This window comes from Hylobates moloch, unplaced genomic scaffold (assembly GCF_009828535.3).
Source record: "Hylobates moloch isolate HMO894 unplaced genomic scaffold, HMol_V3 SCAFFOLD_5, whole genome shotgun sequence".
NCBI lineage: Eukaryota > Metazoa > Chordata > Mammalia > Primates > Hylobatidae > Hylobates > Hylobates moloch.
This window is the reverse complement of record NW_026652280.1, coordinates 93,035,443-93,044,983: the sequence shown is the minus strand read 5'-3', so window position 1 is coordinate 93,044,983 and position 9,541 is coordinate 93,035,443.

Below are 9,541 nucleotides of genomic sequence, written 5' to 3'. Positions count from 1 at the left end.
CAGATCTAGCAAATAAAAATGCAGGATGCCCAGTTACCTTTGAATTTCAGATAATAAATAATTTTTTAGTGTACATATGTCCCAGATACCTAAAAAACAATTTGTTGTTTATCTGAAACTCAAAGGTAACTGGGCATCCTGAATTCCATCCTGGCAACCCAATCATTGAGGTGCCAGTTCCAATGCCGGGGGACTGGGACTGCAGGTGCACACCACCATGCCCAGCTAATTTTTGTATTTTTTTGTAGTGATGGGGTTTCGCCCATGTTGCCCAGGCTGGTCTCGAGCTCCTGGCCAAGAGATCCGCCCAACTCAGCCTCCCAAAATGCTGGGATTACAGGCATGAGCCACTGTGCCTGGCCTAGATGACAGACTTTTTTTTTTTTTGAGACAGAGTCTCACTCTGTCACCCAGGCTGGAGTGCAGGGGTGCAATTTCGGATCCCTGCAACCTCTGCCTCCTGGGTCCAAGCGATTCTCCTGCCTCAGCCTCCCAAGTAGCTGGGATTACAGGCACCTGCCACCACACCCAGCTAATTTTTGTATTTTTAGTAGAGACAGGGTTTTGCCACATCGGCCAGGCTGGTCTCAAACTCCTGACCTCAGGAGATCCGCCCGCCTTGGCCTCCCAAAGTGTTGGGATTACAGGCGTGAGCCACTGCGCCTGGCTGATGACAGACTTACTATTGACCACTTCCCCCCTCCCCACCACAGTTACAAACAGGGGCTGTGTCATTCCAGGGGCTGCAAAAAGACACAGGGAAGGGGGGTTAAAGGCATAATCTGGACCCCAGCTAGGTCAGCCAAAAATGCACTTTTACACATATAAAGTGCAGTCTAGGGCCTGGCATGAAGTAAGTGTTCAAACAAATGGTAGCTGGTATTATTAGTACTGTAGTTGTTGGTGGTGGTGATTCAACAGGCAGGATTTGCAGCCTACGGGCATGTGGGGAGCTAGTTCAGCCTTGAACAGCCCCCACGTGCCTCCTGTGAAGCACTGGTATGGGTGGGGTATCCAGGGACAACGGGAGAAATGGGATGTGGGGTAAGTGAGCTTGGGGTGGGGTGGAGTCAGAATAGTTAATTGGAATTGCCCCCCCATCAGGACAGATCCTGGTGGTGCTGCCAAGGTGGGGGGTCGAGGTCTCCATGCTATGCCAGGCATTACCCTTTGGTTATGAGGTCATAGGAAGGTCTGAGGGTCCTAAGGTCGGGGTCAAGGGCCCTAAGAAGGCATGGCTGGTCCTAGGTGGTACAGAAATATTGCACTATTTTAACAACTGAAGCAGCTGTAGCAGTGTGTCCCTGCTGACCCTCGGCACTGTGGGTTGGGGTAATGTGGCAGGAGGAAGGTGATCCTCACTCTCCCCAGCCTCTGCTGTGTTGCAGGGGATGCTATGAAGCACATCGAGGTTCCAACTTATGCCAAGGTCCAGCCCATCACAAAGGTGTTTTACACCAAAAGTGGCATCTTCCATTTCCCATGGCGAACAGACCAGCTCACGTGAGTCCACATGGGGAAAGGTCCCCAGAGCTGCTCCTCTCCTATGCCCATGGCCCATCTGGACCCTCCGGCCAGACTCACCCTTGCTCTGCAGCTGTTGAGCCCTGCCGCCTCGCTGTGCATGGGTAGCGTGGGTAGGCACAAGAGTGACTAAGGCGGGGTCTGGACCAATCGGTGGCCCTCCCTGCCAGCTGTCTGCCTCCAAGGAACTCAGCTCCTTGTAGGGCTGCCTCTGCCCCTGCCATCATTGGTAAGGCGTGGACATGGGGGCTGCTTTCCTGGGGGGAAACAGTGGGGTTTCCAAGTGCTCCCTCAGCAGACCCGGGGCGGGAGAGGGCTCGCTAAATCCTTAAGGTGCTAAAGGGAGAGAATATCTCCCTGCTTTTTATTTCTCTACATTCTGTTGAAGGGATCCATAGCGGGGTTGCTTAGTGCCAATTTACCCCATAGTTTAGGGAAGAAGTAGTTTACGTTTTTGCTTACCTCTTCTCTCATCCCTCAGAACCGGTGTTAGTCAGGGTTGCCTCACTGCTAAAACAAACAGCCCCTAAGTCCCAGTTGCTTAAACCAATAAAGATGTCTTTCCTACATGGCCGTCCAATCTGATGTTGGGCAGGTGACCTTCCACCTGCTGATCCAGGGACCCAGGCTTCTCTCACTTGGTAGCTCTGCCATCCCCTGGGGCCTCACAGCCCTCGCCTGAGTCCTCTACATCCAGCCAGGGCAAGGGGAGAGAGGCTGAGCATGGAGAGAATACACCCGCTCTGAACCGCCTTGGCCTGGAGCTAAGCGGTGTCACTTCCTCTCCCATTCTACCGGTGAGAACAAGTCACATGACTCCTAGATGTGAGAGGGCTGGGTTGATTCATGGAGCCATGCGCTCAGCAAGAAGAGGAGAAAGGGTACCACAGTGGCCTACATGTCTTGTGCAGCCACCATGCTAAACTCGAAGCTCCTTCCTGTATCAGTTTCATAGGGTTGCCATAATAAAGTACCCCAAACTCAGTGGCTTAAAACAACAGAAATTGGCGGTCTCACATTTTTGGAGGCTGGAAGTCAGATCAAGCTGTGGGCAGGGCCATGCTTTCTTTGAAACCTATAGGGACAAACCCTTTCTCGCCCTTCCTGGCTTCTGGTGGCTGCCAGCATCCTTGGCCTTCCTCAGCTTCCAGCTGCAGCACTCCAGGCTCTGCTTCCTCGGCAGGTGGCTGTCTACCTGTGTGTCCCTCTGGCTTCCCATGACTGTCTCCTTAGAAGGGCATCAATCGTATTGGAGTAGCGGCCCACGCACTCCAGTATGTCCTCAACTTAACTAATTACATTTGCAGTGGTCCTATTGCCAAATGAGGTGGCATTGGCAGTTAGAACCTGGAAAAAAAAAACTTAAAAAAATATTTTGGGGCCGGGCGCAGTGGCTCACGCCTGTAATCCCAGCACTTTGGGAGGCCAAGGCGGGCAGATGACCAACATGGTGAAACCCCGTTTCTACTAAAAATGCAAAAATTAGCCGGGTGTGATGGCGGGTGCCTGTAATCCCAGCTGCTTGGGAGGCTGAGGCAGGAGAATCGCTTGAACCTGGGAGGCAGAGGTTACCGTGAGCCGAGATCGCACCGCTGCACTTCAGCCTGGGCGACAGAGCAAGACTCTGTCTCAAAAATAAATAAATAAATAGTCTTTTTGGAGGAACAATTCATTCCACACCACCTCCCTTCTGACAGCTAAACCTTGGTTACTCATATTATCTTGATGGGCCTCCCTCCTTCTCTCAGAAACAATTATCTTGCAGAATCCCAGACATGTCGAATGATTGTCCGTGGACCCACCTGATGTTGGTGCCCACAGAATCTGATTGCTTAGAAGGCCTCGGGCAGGTAGGGAATTCAAATAGTCATCCCTGCATACAGCTCTTCCAAAATGCTCATGGGCAGGTCTTGTGCAACCAGGATATTGTGGTATGCTTCCCTCCTTACCTGGACAAAAGGGCGGTTCCTCAGGCTGGACAGAGAAAGCACTGGGCAAACGAATCACTCTTCCCGGGTCTCTAGTGGTCTGCCTCTTAGCCTGAACTGTCATAGAGGAGCTAGACCACTTAAAACTGCAAATGCAACTATCTTGTCTGGTTTTCCCTGAGCAATCTTGGGAATGTGAGCAAGCATCAATGTGGGAATGGATTCCCTTGAGACACGCACAGCAGCCTTTCACAACAGAGCTGCCGGAAAAACACCTGCCAGGTTTAATCAAACACCAAATGGCCCCTGGGTTCTCTAGAGTTACTTGATTGAATGCAACAAATATTGATCCAGCAGCCCCTGTGGGCTGGGCCTAGGCTGGGCTCTTGGGGAATGAGGGGTCAGATCTTGGAGCTCACAGGACATAGTGAGAAGGGCTGTATGGGGGACAGCGGACACCTTTGGTGCACAGAGGAGCCTTCCTGAGGGAGGCCACTGTCATTTCTGTCATTGAAACAATGCTCAGAAAGACCTTAGCACAGTGCCTGGTTCTATACATGTGATTTATATTAATAATAATTATTATCTCTATCAGCAGCAAGTCTTCAAGCTCCTTAGAAAAGGAATGGCTGCAGCCTTTCTCAACTGGGATTCTGTGAATAAATGAAACCCTACAGAAAATGACGCCAGTGACTCTTTTCTCAGTCCCCTAGGAATGACACCATTCTACAGGCATGGGAAAGAAGTTGATTCATTACAAACAGGGGCTGTCCCCGAATGTTAGGGCTTAATTCTTTCTGGGAAGCCAGTTAAGAAAGGCTGGTGGGGAGTTTATTTAGGTATTTAATGAATATCTGTTTGATAGCTGTGGGTATTGTTCTAAGCCCTACACTGTCCAGTTCGGTAGTCATGATCCAACCACATGTCCATTGAGCATTTGCAATGAGTCTCATCCAAATTGTGATGCACTGTAAGTATAAAACACACACTGGGCCGGGCGCGGTGGCTCACGCTTGTAATCCCAGCGCTTTGGGAGGCCGAGGCGGGCGGATCACGAGGTCAGGAGATCAAGACCACGGTGAAACCCCGTCTCTACTAAAAATACAAAAAATTAGCCGGGCGTGGTGGCGGGCTCCTGTAGTCCCAGCTACTCATCGAGGCTGTGGCAGGAGAATGGCATGAACCCGGGAGGCAGAGCTTGCAGTGAGCCGAGATCGCGCCACTGCACTCCAGCCTGGGCGACAGAGCGACACTCCGTCTCAAAAAAAAAACAAAAAAAACAAAAACAACAACAACAACAACAAAACACACACTGAATTTCAAAGATTTAGCATAATGAAACGAAAAGTTTCTCATTAATAATTTTTATATTGAATTATATATTGAAATCACCATACTTGGATAGACTGGGTTAAATCAGAGGTTGACAAACTTTCCCTGTAAAAGACTGGATAGTAAGAATTTTCAGCTTTGTGGATCACCTGGTCTCAACTATGCAACTACTGAACTCTGCCATTGCAGTGCAAAATCAGCCATAGACAATACAAAAACAAATGGGCATGGCTTGTTCCAATAAAACTTTATTTAGAAAAACAGATGGTGGGCCAGATTTCACCCACAGTTTGTATAGTTTGCTGATTTCTGTCTTAAATAAAATATTAAATATATTAAAGTTAATTTCACTTATTTCTTTTACTTCTTAAAATATGGCTACCAGAAAATTTCAAATTACATTTTGGCTTATATTATATTCCTATTGGACCAGACTGGTCTAAGAACTTTACAAATATTAACTCTAGGGGATGATGCTTTTACCCTGGGAGAAGGGTGTGTGTGTGTGTGTGTGTGTGTGTGTGTGTGTGTGTAGGCTGAGATGTGTGAATTCCAACGACAGCCTAGAGCGAGTGTGGAGTTGGCTCCCTGGCCTGGCTCCACCACTGCTGAGTGTGGAGCCCAAGTGCAGACTGGCTTATGGAGGTTTCCCGCGGGTATCTGGACCTGTCTCAGCCCTTTCTCTTTCTAGGTTCACCTCTGGACTAAAGGTAAGTTCCCCAAAAGGCCACCGGGTGGTGCTGTCGGACCACAAGCCATGGTGGTCGGCCCACTGGAAACCTGAGCTCTCCGCCTGGCTCTGCCATTCGCTGTGTGGCCTTGGACCTCAGTTTCCTCACCTGTAAACGCGATGAGACTGAAGAGAGCACGAACTTTGAAGGCAGGCAGACCGGGATTTTAATTCTGCCTCCCCCAGGGCCCCGTTGTGACTTTCATGGGCTTTAGGCACCTTTGCCTTTATAGATCCTTTCCCCCATAAAAAATATTAAAAATTATATTTTACAACTATATTGTATAAAGACAAACGTTATTATTATTATGTTAATTTTTTCTTCATCCCCAAAGTTCATGTTTTTCTTTCTGATTCCGAAAGAAATTAACACATTTCCATGGGCCCTAGGCACGGTGCCTGCTGTGCCTAATGGGTGAGTCACCTGGGTTCACTACTCCCCAGCTGTGTGACCTCAGGCAAGTTGTTTAACTTCTCTGGCCTCACTCTCCTCATCTATAAAATGGAGATGACATCAGACTCCACCTCACTGCTGCAGTTGGAATTCAGTGAGATGGCCCATGCCACAGCCTCTTAGCACACAGCCTGGCACACAGCAGCCCTTAGCAAATGGCAGCCATTACTTATTATTACCTTTAAGGATATTTTCAGCTCTAGCCTCTAGGAAACTGTGAAAAGATCTCAGGAGTGGGAATCTCAAAGTAATGATAACTGGGAAAAATAAAACTCCCAGCGTGTTTGGTGGTAGAGTTTCCCAGAGCATAGAGGGGCAGCAGGAGGAGTTTCTGTAAATGACCAACCTCCTCCCACCTGCCATCGGAAGACGAATTTGAGGCAGGGACATGGGCTGGTATGACCCAGCCAGAAGCTGAGCAGGCCGAGGAATATGTGCCAGGCAGGGAGACCCCTGGGAAAGAGCTGAGTGCGTGTGTGTGTGCACGTACACACACACACACACAAACCTGCATCCATAGATTCTTGTTTCCTCAAATTCCCTTATTTTGATTTAATTTCAGTAGCTTTCCTGAATCCCAAAGATTGACGCTACTGTTGCCAGGGTCTTGGGGACCGTGGGGACCCGCTCCTCCTTTGAAATATGACCCATGGGCAAGTGACATGGGGATGTGGCGCCTTCAGGATCACGCAGGTGGAAGCCCGCCCTGATCAGGAGACTCAGCAGCTGATGCAAATGTAAGCCTCTCTCAGCTGCCCTGTTTTCCACCCTCACACCTGCCTGGGCTGTGTGCCTTTCCTCTTTCCAGGAGGGACGAGGGATGTGGCCCCCAGTTTGTCACCCTTTCCTGGTTTGGCAACTACTCTTTATACTTGCCCTCTCCAGCCCAAGGGAGACATAGGAGCAGGGTTGCTGGATTGCAGGAGCTCCCTTCACCCACCCCACCCCCAGCAGGGTCAGAGTGAAGGGCACTGGGGGAGGGTTTCTGTATTTGTGGCAGGAAAGTGGTGTTGACAAGGAAGAGGATGTCACAAGGACTGGAAGCAGGGGCGTCTCCATCCTTAGGGTTACTTGCCAAAATATTTGCCGTGGTGAATGACAAAGAAATGGAACCCTGGCATGATTCCTTGTGTGGCAAAAATTCATTCTGAATAACTAAGCTCGAGCAACACGCACACCCAGACTTAAAGCAGCCTACCCTTTAACAGAGTAAGCCCTGGTAATACAAATATACAAGTAAGGGACTTTAATTTATCGAGGCTTACTAGGCATCAGGCACATCCTCCATGCTTTATACCCATCATCTTATTTAAACTTTACCTATGAGGTTGATTCTCTTATTATCTCTATTTTACACACAAGGAAACTAAAGGTAAGTAGCCTGCTCGAGGTCCCACAGCTGGTAGGCGGTAGAGACTATGGCTCCAAAGTGATCCTGGTCCTTGCTACCATGCTACACCTCGCCTCACCAAGGGGGACTGGGAGAGTGATTTCAAATCTGGGCCTCAGATCATGTGCCTTGGAACCAACTGGGGGACTTGTTGAAATTGCAGGTTCCTGGGCCCTGGCCATAGATCCTTTAGACAGACTCTGGGAGACTGGGACCTGGGAATTGCCATGGTAACTGGTTCCCTGGGATTCCAATGCACACCAAGGTTTAGACTCTTTTTTGTTCGTTTGGTTTTTTTGTTTTGTTTTGTTTTTGAGAAAAGGTCTTGCTCTGTTTCCCAAGCTGGAGTGCCGTGGTACGATCACAGCTCACTGCAGCCTCGACTTTCCAGGCTCAAGTGATTCTCCTGCCTCAGCCTCCTGAGTAGCTGGGACTACAGGCATGCACCACCATGCACAGCTAATTTTTTAATTTTTTGTTCAGATGGGGTCTTGCCGTGTTACCCAGGCTGGTCTCAAACTCCCGGGTTCAAGTGATCCTCCCATCTCAGCCTCTCAAAATGCTGGGGTTACAGGCGTCAGCCACCGCACCCAGCCAAGCTTTAGACTCTTTGGACAAAACCAAGGCTAAAAGGGTGCCTATGACCAGGGGACACCCATTTTCCCCAAAAGGCCCCCAGAGTTCCTTGCCCAGGCCAGGCCAGGTGACCCAAAGGGACAGGAGGATGTTTGCAGCTCCATTAGGTTATGCACAGTGAGACATGCCCTGCTCTGTGCCCTCCTGCCTGGCAGAATTTGGCCGGAATAAGAGCTGGCAGATATGCCTGTGGCTCCAGTAACCTGCTCCTGGACAGGAGTGGAGGGATGTCTTGTTGGGAGGAAGCTGCAGGGTGTCAGGACCAAGTCAGAGCCATGGACTGACTCATTGAGTGTCTGGTCCTCCTTCCCATTCCTTCCCCAGCCAGCATGGAGTCCCAAGCCCCAGCAGCCAGCCCATTCCTTCCCCAGCCAGCATGGAGTCCCAAGCCCCAGCAGCCAGGGTTCTTGTCCCAGCCATGAGGGCTGTCGGAGCTTGCAGTACTTTGGGACAGAAGGATGAGCCTCTCCCTCCAGAATAAGCCCATTTATGACTTGCTTGCCTTTTTTTTTTTTTTTTTTTTTTGACAGAGTCTCACTCTGTCGCCCAGGCTGGAGTGCAGTGGCACGATCTCAGCTCACTGCAACCTCCACCTCCTGGGTTCAAGCGATTGTTGTGCCTCAGCCTCCCAGTAGCTGGGACGACAGGAGTGTACCACCATGCCTGGCTAATGTTCTGTATTTTTAGTAGAGACAGGGTTTCGCCATGTTGCCCAGGCTGGTCTCGAACTCCTGACCTTGGCCTCTCAAAGTGCTAGGATTACAGGCATGAGCCACCACGCCTGACCTTGTTTGACCATTTTGGACCTTGGAAACTGGCAAGTTTCCTGGGACTGTGAGCCTTGGCTTAGGAGAAGGGTGACAGATGTGTTAGCAGCCTTGCCATCACTCCCCACTCACCAATTCCAGGGAGACCTTTGTCCAGTGAGGTGAATTGGACATTTGAGGAAGATGGCTTCCCGTGCTTAATCAGGGCCCTTTTGATTTTATTCCCCCAGTCAGATGTTACATAATTTCAAGCGTCAGACTTCAGGTCTTTTTCTCCTGCATCAAAAGTCACATCATCCCCAATATATTAAAGGAAAAAAGCGAGGAGTGGAGCCATGCATATGGTATGCTATATTTTGTATTTTTAAGGTTACGTATGGTGCTCATTTCTGTGCAGACTCTCAGGAAAAACACATGAGCTGGGAAGAGGGGCTGTTTCTGAGACAGGAAGCTCGGGGATGGGGTCAGGACACGGCATTCCTTTTCCCTGCTTATTCTTTGGTACTGCTCACACATTTAGCCATGTTCGTGTATGACTTGAACAAAGAACCACTAGGGAAAACAAAGCAAAACAAACAAAAATGGGCACCTTGGATACAGGCTAAATGGTGCTGTGTGGTTGGACTCCAGTGAGCCTCCTTGATTGCAGAAAGATAACAAAATTCTCGAGTCCCAGCCAGCCCACTAGGTGTTTGTCACACTGGGGCCCCAAAGACCTCCAACACTGGCCTTGGTGACAAATATAAGGTGGTGGATGTTGCAGTAGAGGTAGAGCGCACG